At 36.9% G+C, this 14,014-nt stretch overlaps 1 protein-coding gene across 2 annotated transcripts in view; it reads right to left on the bottom strand.

The window, feature by feature from the left end:
• The window catches only part of TMEM135 (transmembrane protein 135), a 172,628-nt gene that overhangs the window by 138,877 nt on the left and 19,737 nt on the right, over nt 1–14,014 (bottom strand). The window lies entirely within an intron of this gene.

Raw genomic sequence — 14,014 nt, forward strand, 5'->3', positions numbered from 1 at the left:
CAATAAACAGCTTACATTTCACCCTAAAAGTCCATGAACCAGTGTTGAACACTAATCTTGGGAACACCAACACGTAGCACGTGGCTACACCACTGATGGGTCAGGCGAGGTCACTACGGCAAAGCCTAAGCAGACGCACACAAATCCTTACGGCCCATTCCTCCTCCATGGTTTCTGTCTTATGCCATTTTCCTCCAGAGGCCTCTTCCATAAAGATCTTCATCGTGGCTTCCCACTGTCTCCCAGTCACCTCTTAACTGACAGTATCTCCCATACTCAACTCTTTTCTAATGACATCTGTGATCTTTAACTCAAGAAGGAAAAACATGAGCTAGGGGTAACCCAAAATTCATGAGCAGCAGACCAAGGTCCATCCTGACAGTTTCTCGTGTTAAAGAACTTTTTTTCTGGAAAAGTCTTAACAAGACTGGTCTCCTTTACCTGGAAGGGAGGATTGCACAAAAGCAATCATGTTTTAATTACCCTTTAATTCAAGTATCAAAGAGCAGTAGAGTTTAATATACTTTTCACTTTGTTTCTCCTCCTTTTTCTTCCCAATTCACACTTTAACAAGAATTTTCTTTCATGCCTGTTAGAGAACTGAGCAGGCAATGTCTCAGAGTTTAGGTATTCAGCACAGGTCACATTATCTATTGCTGAATTATTCCAACCTTGCAGATTCCACTTCTAATGTTTAAATTACAACAGACCACAGGCTTCCAGAAGATAATTCTCTTGTTCATTTATGCCTTCCTCAAAGAAAAGTTTCACTTGATAAAAGTTGCTTTTCAGACAACTTGGTAACGTTCAGACCAAATTCTAACAAGCAATAGCTCTTAAACTATGGCATATAAACCTCAACAGAGAGCCACACATTTTTTTTATTGCGTTGCCCAGAGGAAAGAGTCTAAAATAACTGCTAAAAAACCCAAAAACCTACAGGATAAAAATAACAAGGAAAACTAGCAGTGTACTGGGCCGCATTACGAGAAGTGTAGGTAAGAGGTCAAGAGAAATTATTAATCCCATTTACTTGGCACTCATTACACCGCAGAGTCCCGTGCCTGTTTGCAATCCCCAATACAAAATAGGCATTGATCAGCTGGCAGGGAGGACCAGGAGCATGGTCGGAGAGATTTTGACCTGACTCAAGGAAACGGCATTTTCTCCATCAAGACAGGTGAGTACTGGAACAGGGACTCAGAGGAGCTGCTGGACCTCTGTCCTCAGCAGTTTGCAAGGCTAACCGGACAAATCCCTAAGCAAGATGGTTTGAACTCAGTGCCGGCTCTGCTCCAAGCAGGAGGAAGCTGCACTAGCTGACTTCCCAAGGCTTATCTGAACAATTCTATTATTCTACAGAAAAAAAGGTGGAATGCAACTTCAAAATACCATATATAATTTTTTTTCCATAGATTATAAAATCACAAGGGATTAAACTGATAAATAATCTGTCTTCCTAACTAATACAAAACATAAACTTTTCCTTAATGAATTAGTCACATATTTAAAAAAAAAATGTCTTTTAAGTATTTCCAGTCACCACAATCATTGATATATTATTCTAAGGGTACTTATCTTTACAATTTGCACTCTAGTTTCTACAAGAATCTGTCTGGTGTCTGAAAATGGTTCCATCTTTACCTCCCCTGTAACACTACAGACTCCAACCAAGTGACCCACACATCATTTCTTAAACAAAAACTGAACTCCTTCAGTCTTCCGACAACGTTCCCTAAGATTTTAATCACATTTACAGCTCTTTACTGAAACTGTCTCAATTTTTCAGAACTCATCTTCAGGACTCAAAGTGAAAATACAGAAAGTAAAAAACAGATCAAAGCTTTCCTATTCTTTGTTTAATCAATAGTATTTTGAAGTCAAAGAAATCACTAAGGGCCACTCTCAGACTTTGAATGCATTTGCCTGAGAGCAAGGTATTTATATTTTCATGGAAGTGCCAGAAACTCTGGAAAACTTATTTGATTGAGGCCAAAGTCCAATTTCCCTAACACATGAGTAAAACATCCTATTCACGCCAATAGAAGCAGCAACTGCCCAAATCTGCATGCCAACATATTGTTTGTGGAACACTTTGCTGAAGAATGTTTTCTTGCCTAGCTTGACGTGCTATAAAATTCAAAGAATAACTTTAGTTTCACAAGCAGCATAAGCTTTTTCTTCATCTAATAGGAAATAATACAAAATACCAATTTTTAAACACAACTTAGATTGTGTTTTCCTAAAAAATCATGGCCAGTTCTCTCTCTCCTTATTTATGGGTTTCCTTCAGTGTACTTATGGTTTTCCTTAAAAACAGAGTGTTGCTAAGCTAAAAAGCAACAGCATCAACAGCACACAAAAAAAACCCAACCAAGTTTGCCTGAAGGTGGGATGAATCCTTAGAAAGCACTTATGCTCCTGGCAATTTTATCATAAATTAACCAGTGTGACCACAGCAGCCCTCAAAGAAAACTTCCAACAGAAAGCAAACACCTTCTCTTTCTCTAAACAGCACAGAAGAGATGTAGGACCTGCCATTTTTAAGCTATTTCTTTCTCATTATTCATTCCTCCTTTTGAATATTTACTTCTTTCATATGTTTTGCCTTGCCATGCCCATTTTATGTCTAATAACAGCACTACAGCTCCTCCAATTCCCTCATCAAGAACTTTTTTAGTAATATGAAGTTTAAAAAATTGTTTTCTCCATTGCCTTGTTTCATTAAACCACAAACCTTTCTGAGCAGACATCCTGAAATCTAAACATTCACTGCAATTAATTAAACACATTTGAACTACTATAATTGTGCTTTTTTTATATATTTATGTAAATCGTGGGGGTTTATGATCACTTTTTTGTCTTGCTCAAAACTAAGGGGGAAATAAGTTAGCGAGTCAGAAATAACAGGAAATAACCACAGCAAGATGGATACCACAGTCTACAAAATTCACGCAAATTGAACAGGCACCTCCTTCAGCAGGAACAGCCCACTGGGTGAGCCCCACCCATGAATTCACACCACATGGGGAGGCAACACTGGGGCAGGGACACCCAGGCCCCCCTTCCCTGCAACGTTCACTCCTGTAACCCAGTGCTGAGCAGCAGTCAGGGGCAGACGTGTGTAGAAGGAGCCTGAAGATGGATAAAGCAGCATGGTAAAAATCTTTATGCATGCAATTATGTTCTCTGATTAAACATTTAATTGATGGGTTATGTTTCTCCAGTATATGTAATAAATTTAAACAGCTAGGGTGCAAACACACACAAAATAAAAATATCCAACTCACTGCTAAGACAAGAGCAGTTTCAGCTTTGGCACAAAGCTTTCTAACTTCACTCCCAGTCCAAAATATCATGTTCCTACAATTTGCTTTTTCAAAACTTCTTAGTGTTGTCAAACCAACAAGACTGACCCGAGAATAAACAGGTACTAGAATAAAACAAGTCAAACTTACCTTTCCTTGTGACCTATACAAGAAAATCTGAACTATGCATGACTTCTATAAAAATGATTTTTTCATAAATTCCTTACGTTAGTTTCCTACAAAATCAAGTTTGAATTTTATATGAATGCTACTCTTCATTGAATCCGCTGCACATTCTGACAGTTACCTCTGTATTTTAACTGATAATCTTTTTCTGGATTCTTTACAAGTCTAAGAAATCACAAATATAACTACTTTCATGGGAATCAGTGAATTCAAAGGTATATATGGGGTGGAATGTTAAAAAAAAAAGGTAAAGAGCACATAACATGCTGCAAAAACTTGTTACAGCAAAACAGTAATTTTAATAGTAAATATTCTCATATATCTTAGTGTATATCTCATAGAAAAATATAAAATTATACGTTTATTTTAGTAAATAGGAAAATTTGAGAACATTTGTCCTTTTTTAAATTAAAAAAAAAAAAAGAAAGACTTAAAAGAGTTAACTCTGGCTTTAATTTCTGAACATAAATTAAGAAGCTAACATAATAGTTTGTAATGGCTCCCCAGACAGGACTTGTGGTCTGCAAAAACAGGAAGAATTCCTCCCCTCAGCTTCAACCCCTCCCCACTGTAAAACATACCATTTTATAACCTGCAGAATTATATCAAACACACAAATCACGTTTCCCCTAAAAAGAAAGAAGTTAAAATGAAGAGGTAAGAGGTAGGTTTTTTACAGCAGCTTGACACCACAAGCAAGCCAACTATAGATCTGGAGTTGTGATTGCATCCCTGTAATAACACAAGCACTACAGATTATGTTTAGGGTATCGTTAATCTCTCACACCCACCAATTTCCTACTGACAGCTGGAGGTCAGCAGCAAAGTCCTGGTGCAAAAGTTCACTTAAAATCAGGAGGAACAGATAAGCTTTCAAAATAATGCTGAAAATTATGAAAACAGACCAAAGAAGTAAGTTTTCAAAAAAGAACATGATAACGTTTTGAGTTTAGTAAATACCAGTAGCAAGTCTTTCACATAAAGATAATGTTGAGGCACAGAACTTAATTTCAGAAATATACGGTTTAAGGACTCATGACCCACTGCTTTTTTAAAGGAATTTTGTATTGCAAAATTTGGGGTTGTTGAAAGTAGGAAAAGGACACTTCACAGGTTGGGGAAATTGAAATTGCTCAAAACTGCAAATCAGTAATCCTTGGCTTGGAGCACATTACATGTTAAGTAAAATGGTTTCATGCAAATACTCAGAATTTGTTGTTCTTAAAAGGAAATAAAATAAAATCAACATGTTCCATGATTTGAACACATGCCAAAGAAAGGGTATGAGAAAACTGGGAAGGGAGAGAAGCCAAAAAGAAAATATATCTACAGTAATACATTCCAGTTAAATTAGTACCAATAATTCTTACAGAGTTTTCAGCTAGTACAACACAAGATAACATCTATAGTTTAATTTTTTTTAACTGCTTTATACTCTTTTATATACAGATTTTCTTTCAACATTCCCTCTCTCTTCCCTCCTCTCCCACTTTCTCTAGGGTATCTAACAGAGGCAAAACAAAGGCTGACATACAGAGGGGAAAAAACCTCTTAATTAAAGTGTAATTTAACCTCACAAGATTCCATTAAAAGATATAGAGATTCCAAAAAGCTTATTAGTTTCATAAAAAGACTGACTAGGAGATAACAGAAGAATAACATCCTCATTAAAAAAAAAAAAATGAAGAATTTCCAGGCATTTTTTAAATTATTCACATTCTTGGTACAGAAGGACTAGTGTTACTTAACACTTACCTACTGTTAAATAAGGCCCCAAATAACTATTTCTTTGGACTGTTGATAGTAACACAGAATTGTTTCTAATCAGCTCAGTCAATCACAAAGGAAACAGTTCTTTCTGGGCACTTTCTCAGTCAGGATACAACATGTGCTGCTTGGCCACTCTGTCTGGAAGGTACGAGCATAAGGCACAAAACCAAATAATCTCTTTGTGAGCAAAACTGCTTTGTGGTCCAGCAGCAGCAGTTGGTCATTTTTTCTACATATTTTGCTGGCAATCACTACCACTTCATAGCAAAAGAGGAAATTATGGACAGAACTGTTACTAAAAATTAGGGAGAAGTGCAGAACAGGGCATGGAAAAATTTCAGAGTTGCAGATATGTGCAATATTCACAGATCTTGGACTTCAGTGTATTTTGAGAGTGAAAAGGACAGGAAGAAGGAGAAAAAATTGCTCATATAAGATTATTACTCCAGTTGACAGCTTGGGACTATTCCAATACCAGTGTTTGACTTGTTCTTCTCCACCTCTACCCTCCAGTCCTTCTCAGGCTAAGTGCCATTCAGCCACACCCAACCTGCACAGCCCCAAACCCAGCTCACAGCAGCTCAGCGAGAAACAGCTCCAGAGGCTTCCCAAGAAGCCCTGTGGAATAACTGCCTTTCCCTCCCCAAGTCATATTCTGTGCCCAGTTTGAGACAGCCCATTCCACAATACAAGTTTTATTTTATAAGCTACTCAAATCATCTATTTCAAAAGACTTCAGCAGCCTGATACTCTTTTTCTAGTCTGTCACACTGGCAGCTATTGTTTTGTTTGCATGTTTAGAGTTAATTTTCTCTTTAGACTCATAAAATTTTTAAGCTTACATTTGTGATTGGATTACACTGTTCACAAACTACCTGAAGCAATATGCAAAAAAAGCTAACATGACAAATCAATCCAACTCAGAGAACTACTGCAGCTTTTCACGTGGTGTGACTAACTTCTAAATGCTCTTGTATTCAGAAACAGCAGACCAGCACTTCCAAGAGAAGCAGGTATGGACTTCTCAACACACACTGACAATTTGCTTTTTTTCCCCTCCCCTTTAGACCCCCAATGACAGCCTACTAAGTTATATTAAAAGCAGGCTTTAAATCCAGTTAGGAACTATGAATTAATCACACAGAAGACAAACGAATACTGTTAAGAGTGTGCCTACATCTGTAATGGCCTGAAACACAAGGGGTCATAAAGGAAGAGCAGGATCAGAAGTCAATGTGAACCTTCTCTAGAAAGGCAGGCAAGCCATACTAAATTTTGAGAGTCGTTTCAACACATCCCTATTGACTGAGCAGCCATTTTCTGGCAGAACATCAGTACTGGATGATGAACTGTGCCAGATACTACAGACAGATGTTAATGAGGTATTTCACCTACCAAAGACAGAAATAAGCTACTGCCAAGTCCAGTTTAAACCTATTATTTTCTCACTCTAAGCTCAAAGATCCAAATTGCCAACAGTTGATATTAGAACACTTTTTATAGTTCCTCAGTCTGTTGCTCACAAGGAATGAATAACAGATACTGAAGAGCTGAAAAGGAAAAACATATCACTGAGGCAGCAAGATGGAGCCCATATAAATTCCTTCACGCAGACAAAATTATGCTGTACTACCAGACAGTCCATATTGTTTCAGTCTTTCACCAAAGCTGGAGCAGTCTCGACTGTGATGACAGCGTACTGGCCCAAATTCATGAGACCTGTTTTATGCTTGCCTTTAATGCCATGGACACTGCTGTTCCTTTTTCTCAGACAGACTATCTTTAGAAGAAGGTTTTAATGGCATATACTTATTTTATCAAAAAAGCTTCAATCTGGAGTGGAGGTCATTAGATTACAAGAAACACTACGCACACACGGCGTTTTATTTCCTTACCAAAGGAAATAAAAACATGCCATTTTTTGTCCCAGGATACAGAGGGGAGAGGACAGGAAAGGGAAGTAAGATGTTTGACCTAAGTACACTGCTGTAATCTTTACCACAGAAAAGTTTTACATGATTAAATATAGCAAATCATTACCATTCTAATTTTCTACCTTCACACTTTTCCTGCTGCAGGACCTAACTATCACCTTAGTTTCTTGGGAGCAATGAGGCTACAGAAAACAGTAATTGCATTTCCTGAGGGTTAATAGGTGTGGCTCTCACAGAAACAAATACTTAAACTGCTCTCATCTGTGGTATCTAGAAACAATATCCTACAAGCAGACTTGAGGAACACAGCATAGAAAAGTTCCCTCCAAGACTTCCAGCCACTGAAGCCACGGCATGCGAGGCATGAATCTTATCTTGCCAGGTAAAGGTCAGCACTGTAGCCAGCTCACCTAAGAAGCATCTGAAGTTTATTCTATACTAGCAAAGTATTTATTATTCCCCCTCTGGGACCCACCTGTTACATGCAAGCATTTAGACACAGAGGATGTATTAAGTGTTTTCTTAAGCCAAGGAAGTCCAAATAAGTGTGTCCTGGATGGTAGTGCCGAGCAGACAGAACAGAGTAATTAATCCACTGTTTGTGCCATTTGACTCCAAGTCACACTCGCAGAATAGTCCAGGGTTCAGCAGTCTGAATTTTAACATTTTATCTGTCAGCATTTCAACAGGACTGCAAGTTTTACAGGGGTTTTGGTGGGTTTTTTAGAGTTAATGATGAAAAACAAAATACAAAATTACACTAATATGCAGATGACTTTTACTTAAGTTTTCAGTCTTTTAACATTTCAGAAACAGATTTGCCAAAAGTGGTCCTTCAAATAATTAAAAAAAATTAAACTTTAACTATAATCAAGTATCAATTACTCATGGAGCAGCACAGGAAGACAGGAAGGTATCTGCACAGTCACCTGGGATCTATCAGAGCTTGTTCCTTGACCTTAGCACTGCCCTTTGTCCATCCCAGTTGGCCCCAAGTGTACTGATAGAGTAGTCCAGAGTTTAATGGGTGCTGTCAAGATGTCTTTATACTATTATTCATGAAGTAACCACATGGCTGGTGCTCTTCCTAAGCCGGTAAATCCTCCTGAAACTCAGGGATCTGGAGACCACTGAACAAATGCAAACAAATAGTTCTGACTGATCCAGCTCAGCCCTGACTCTAACAACACAAAGAGAAAATAAACCTAGTCTCTACAGATCCACCCAGGTGCTGCAACACATTCTCCAGCACGTTCAGAATCACAGGTGTATATTTCACATGAGATCTTTCACTGTTCTTACTCTGTCTGCCTGTGTTATCCCAGAAAATGGACTGTCAACTATAAAGCTGTAGCTGTTCTCCTGCTCTTCGTTTTGTGCAAGACTTCAAGGACACCACACAAGCAAGCTGAACCAAATTTTTCTGACATTCAAATGCTACAGCCTGAAAATTTCTTAAACTTGGTTGCTGAATACATCTGCAGACACAGTAGAGTTTTTCAGAATCCTGGTTAGTTTATAAGCTGAACTGACTGACTACAAATGTTCAGAACTGTAATCACTGCTTGCCAAGAAATCTTCTTACTCTATTCACAACTACAGAATTCATCTTGCCAAACTTTTGCCATCTCAAGTGGATGAAATCTAGCTTAAGACAGTTATCTACACTGTGAAACACAGCATGGTGAATGACTCAACTGATTAGAAAGAGATGACTGGTATGAAATAGAAACACACATTTCAGATAGTTAGAAAAGTCCAAGTGTTGACTGTAATCACCCTTCACAATGTTGCCACCATCACAGCATCTTCCAGATTGACTCCTGCGCTCCCAGGCAACCTTGAATGATCAGTTTTCCCTTTTTACAATAACTGTTAAGGCAATCTGTTTTTGTGGAGTGTCTCCCTGCCCACAGCAGGCGGATTGGAACTAGATGATCTTTAAAGTCCCTTCCAACCCAAACCATTCTCTGATATGATTCTATAACTACAGCACAGTAGCAGCCCTCAGATCGTGCAGCAAAACATGTTCAAATGTTTATGTGCTGTTTCTACAAAAACACAGATCCTTCAAACTCCAGGTCTCACCAAACAGTTGCTGAAGTACAATGAAATTTAACATATTTTGGTTTAAAAATAAAAAGCTTTCCCAGTAACTTCTACACTGTGGCTCCATATTTCACAGAAATAACCACTCTAGAGGAGTACAACTCCAAAATAATTTGTCTCCTTGCTAGTTCTCCTTACCAGATTACACCACAAAATTCACAAGTCAGTGATTCAAACTTGAGTGGTTTTTTCACTGCAACACAAAAAACAGGCAAAAAGTCATCCTCAGTGCAGCTGGCTTTCTCAATTTCTTACCTGTAGCAAGTAAGACTAACACTTCCAAAACCACTTTCTGTGTTAAAAGAGTTTGTTTACCTGTTTTGATCACTCACCCTCCCCCCACCCTTACTGGTTATTTATCTCTTTCCCTAAAATACAACATCAAACTGAATAACCATAAAACATTTCTGAAATGTAATTGTCACCTCAAGTCTAAACATACTATACTACTACAGAGAAGGATATACCAACAAATTTGTACTTGAATGAACAAACTTAGAGAAATTATAATTTCTTTACAGTGTATACTTTTTACCACTACTGTGCTGCCACATTGCTCCTTTATAATGTATTTAGACTAATGGCATTTATGGCAAGCAAATAATCTCAACAACACTGAACTTGCCATCAGAACACACTGTCTAAAAATTCCACATTGTTCTTCCACAAATATTTCTGTCACTTTCTAAGCAATACATAGTAATACTTTTGTTTCCAAGAACACTAAATATATGTGTGTATATATATATAGATGTTCTCTACAACATGCACTGTTGAACTGTACCACTTTTTAAATGAATATGCTTTACATGTTTTTGTAAGAGTCCAGTATACTTTTTTTTTTTTTTTAGGAAAAATGCGCAAAGTTTTCAACTAAAAACATGTTGCAAATAATTGCCCAGAGCAAGATTTTACAGCCAAATTATAAAAGCCCTAAATCTCAAGTTTTATAATACCATCAGTGACAGAGTCTTAACTGTAGCAACGAGACAGGCGCCACTATAATGTTAACAGCCAGTATGTAAACATTAATGTGGCCTAAGGGGGAGCAGGGGGCAACCCCAGAAGAGTCCCTTCAGAACCGCCACAGAAATTTTAGGTGGCTGTAGTTAAACTTTCTCTGACTTAATTACTTAAAAAAGGCAAGAGGGGAAAACAAAAAGTTAGCCAAGCAGTGAGACAATTAATTTCATTAAACCTGGAATTGTGTCCCCTCTTAAAGCTTTACAGTTCTTGAAACTTGTTAATACATGATTTCCCGAGCAAGAGTCCAATAAAATGAAATTTGCCATTTAGCTATTAGCAAAGTACAACATAAATGGTTTTGAAGCATCAGCACATTTACAAAACCCTTAAGAAAACATCATTCTTTTCCTAGAGAATAATCACAGAGGTCTTAAATACAGGCTCTCCACTGTCTATGAGACTTCTTTGTCTTAGAAATCAGCAAGGTACAACTGATCTAATCAGATTTCCAGTAACAGGCTGGCTTCAGCCAAGCCTCAAATCACATTTCAACAGCTTCATTCAGAACAGTTTTAGCAAGTATATTCAGTTACTTCCTTGCTTTCTAACACCCTCGGCACTTCTACAACAAGGTAGTGCCATGTCTCTTTCAGTCCAAGCCACATATCTCCTCCTTACTAGACGCTCAATTCCTATGATAACATTTAATAGATATTGAAAGGAACAACACCTGACTGTAAATCTGAATTACAATCAGAGGCCGAAAGACCTAAACAAAATACTTTTCTTTCAAAACTACAAATAAAATTTCTTCTTATCAACAGTTGGGAACAACACCTATAGGAGTTAACAAAGATTATATGGTTAAACAACTTCATACAAAGGTTAATAAAGAGAATGAAAAAATTTCCTGAGGAAGTTTAATGAAATTAATGTATCCAAATCATATTTCTATTTTTGAGGAGACTAACACAGCTTTTAATGTCTAACACTACAAAAGCGAATTCTATGACAAAACAATTGCACATTTTTCTTTAACAGAAGATGTAAAAAGGTCAAACTGTAAAGAATATTATATTCTTTAAAGTATACTTGTGGAGGTGCACCTGTTAGAAGCTTACTTTTTATCATATAGCTATAGTTATTATGACAATATATACATATGGAGTAACTAAAACATTGACAATTATTCAAATGAAATTAAAAAACATATTCTATGAATTGTATTTATTTCCCCAGGAAAAGGGAGTACTTCCCTTACTTACAAGAACATTTTCTTTGCATGTGAAAACACATAACAAACCAGTAACAATATTTTTGCTTCATTTTTCAATATCTTTGCCAGAGCCACAAATACAGAGAAGAAAAATAACATGCCAGGACTAATGCTAAACGTGATAAAGAAGATATGTACTGTATGAGATAACGAGGTAATGTAAATCAACTGAAATTTAACTCTGTGCCCTCTTCACTCTACTCAGAACATCAAACATATACCAACTATGCAGGTAACAAGTGTCAGATTGACATTTATAAATCCTGCTTCTTTCTAACCCTAACAAGCAACCTAACCCAACAGGAGCTTGACAGCTCCAGAAAAACACAAAAATTCTGGGTTCCTTCTACTGGAGTAAAGGATGAAAGTCATAGAATATGAATCCACGCATTGCAAACACATAATCTCCATGTTTATATATCTACATCCAATTCTTATCTAAGAAATAATTTTTATCAAAACATTACTTAATCATAATAATGTGACCAGTTCTCACATAACATTTATGGATACAGATACAAAAAAGTTAATGTGTTTTTATTCCTTGGCCCTTTCCACAGATCCTAATAAACTAGTTTTCATAGACAGGATAACTATATTTTATAGTCACCAAATAGAATACACATGGACATATTAACGTGCCATTTATATCTTTATAGAATTGTAACAGCATAACATAATGCAGATCGTTTCCCGAGTCTATCTGAAATTTCTATGCAATGGCAGCTCCTCTCCTCATTGCCACTGTCATGCAAATTTGCAATTATATATTACACAGATACAAACTATAATCAAACTAGTTCTGTAACACACTAAAAAACATGTTCCTCCTCAGGGTTATAATGCATCTAGCCAAGCTATCCATCTCTTTTTCCCATTCTTTCATAAGAATTATAAAATGTACAAGGCTGGCACACATGAACAGCAACACTTGAAAGAAAATCTGATTTACAAGCCTGCTGTTCCCAAGTTCAGGACTGACAGGGATGCTGTGCAAGCAAATGCCAGTGTGGTACTTAAAATAGGGTATCCACTTGGGAAGAGATTAAGTGATTAAGTTCAATGTTGCTGCCAGCTGCTAGTAGCAATTGGAAGGGTTAGAGATATGTTTATGAACTCAAAACAGGACTTTTTCCCACCTCCCTGATTTTTCCCTACAATCTGTTCTAAGCTACTTAGAAGATAACTGAAAATGTCCCTGTGTCTCCATGTGAAATGTCAGTTTCCTATGGGACTACAAGTCTATTAAAATTTGATTTTGCCAGTAACAGAAGCTAACAGGCTAACAGATGTAAAATCAGAAAGTCATATTTCACTGTCAGCAGCAGGATTTTGCACATTATACATAGTTGCCATCTGAGAACATACAAAACAACTTCATATTTAAAAAAAAAAATCTAAACTTTCAAATACCTTTTGATGTCTTTAACATTTTTTTCTTTAAGAACAATGACCCCACATTTTCATACACGTGTTATACTGTAATACCAACACTGCCTTTTTTCCTTTAACTGATGCAATATAACGTGGAGTTGTAGGCAAAATACCTTAGGTCACACATTATGGATTTGGACAGAAAGAAGAATAACCCTCCAGGAACTAAGTATTCCAGCATTATTCATTGCATACGTGCTGTAGAAATCTACTTCTGTCATTTTCATGTACCTCTCTTTCAACTTCTATTTCTTTCAGATTTCAGATGCTAAATACAAGCCTGTTAACATGTCAAAGCTTTCATTTCACATTGCCACTAAGACTTTTAGAAAAACCCATTTGATATAAAATTCGTTTTCCTACTCTTTTTGCTACACTTAACAAGCTCAACTTTGCAATTTTGTCATAGTTGTTCTACTATTATGCAAAAACGTTGTACAGGTTTGGGCTCATAAGCAGTTACAACCGTTAACTCACAAATACTCTGAAAGCTACAAGAAGTTCATAGATGGACAACCAGCCTGATTTCTTCTTCTTTAATGTTATCTAGAAATATCAGAAGTCTGGCTCGGGAAAAGCCCCACATTGTAACAGGTCTGTAGGAAAAATTAAGCCAGTGTTGTCACTGATCAAAGGGAAAAATGCATTTGCTCACATGACAAAATGAAACACTGATGCCAAGGGCAGCGCTGGAGTCTATGTAACTAGACAAAGTTCTACTAAAATGTATCCAGCCTCTTAGGAATTAATTACAGTAAGATGAAATCAGTCAGCTAGAGAGGACATCAAAAAGATAATTAACTTATTTGGTAATTTGATTATGATTATTTTCTCTATAGTTACATTAAAGAAAGTGATTTGGAAGTGCTTCCACATTTCCACAACCTCTTACACATCCTCAGTCTTCAAAAACAATCGCTAATGCATTCTTTCAAAAGGACAGAACTTTGACATACCTAAAACTTGGCTTGGGATATGTTTACTCCGTGATTGAATAATTTGGATTATTTCAGCTCACCCACAGTTTTTTC

Source organism: Pipra filicauda, unplaced genomic scaffold (genome assembly GCF_003945595.2).
Source record: "Pipra filicauda isolate LSUMZ 115617 unplaced genomic scaffold, ASM394559v2 scaffold141_size4267151_pilon, whole genome shotgun sequence".
Classification (NCBI taxonomy): Eukaryota; Metazoa; Chordata; class Aves; order Passeriformes; family Pipridae; genus Pipra; species Pipra filicauda.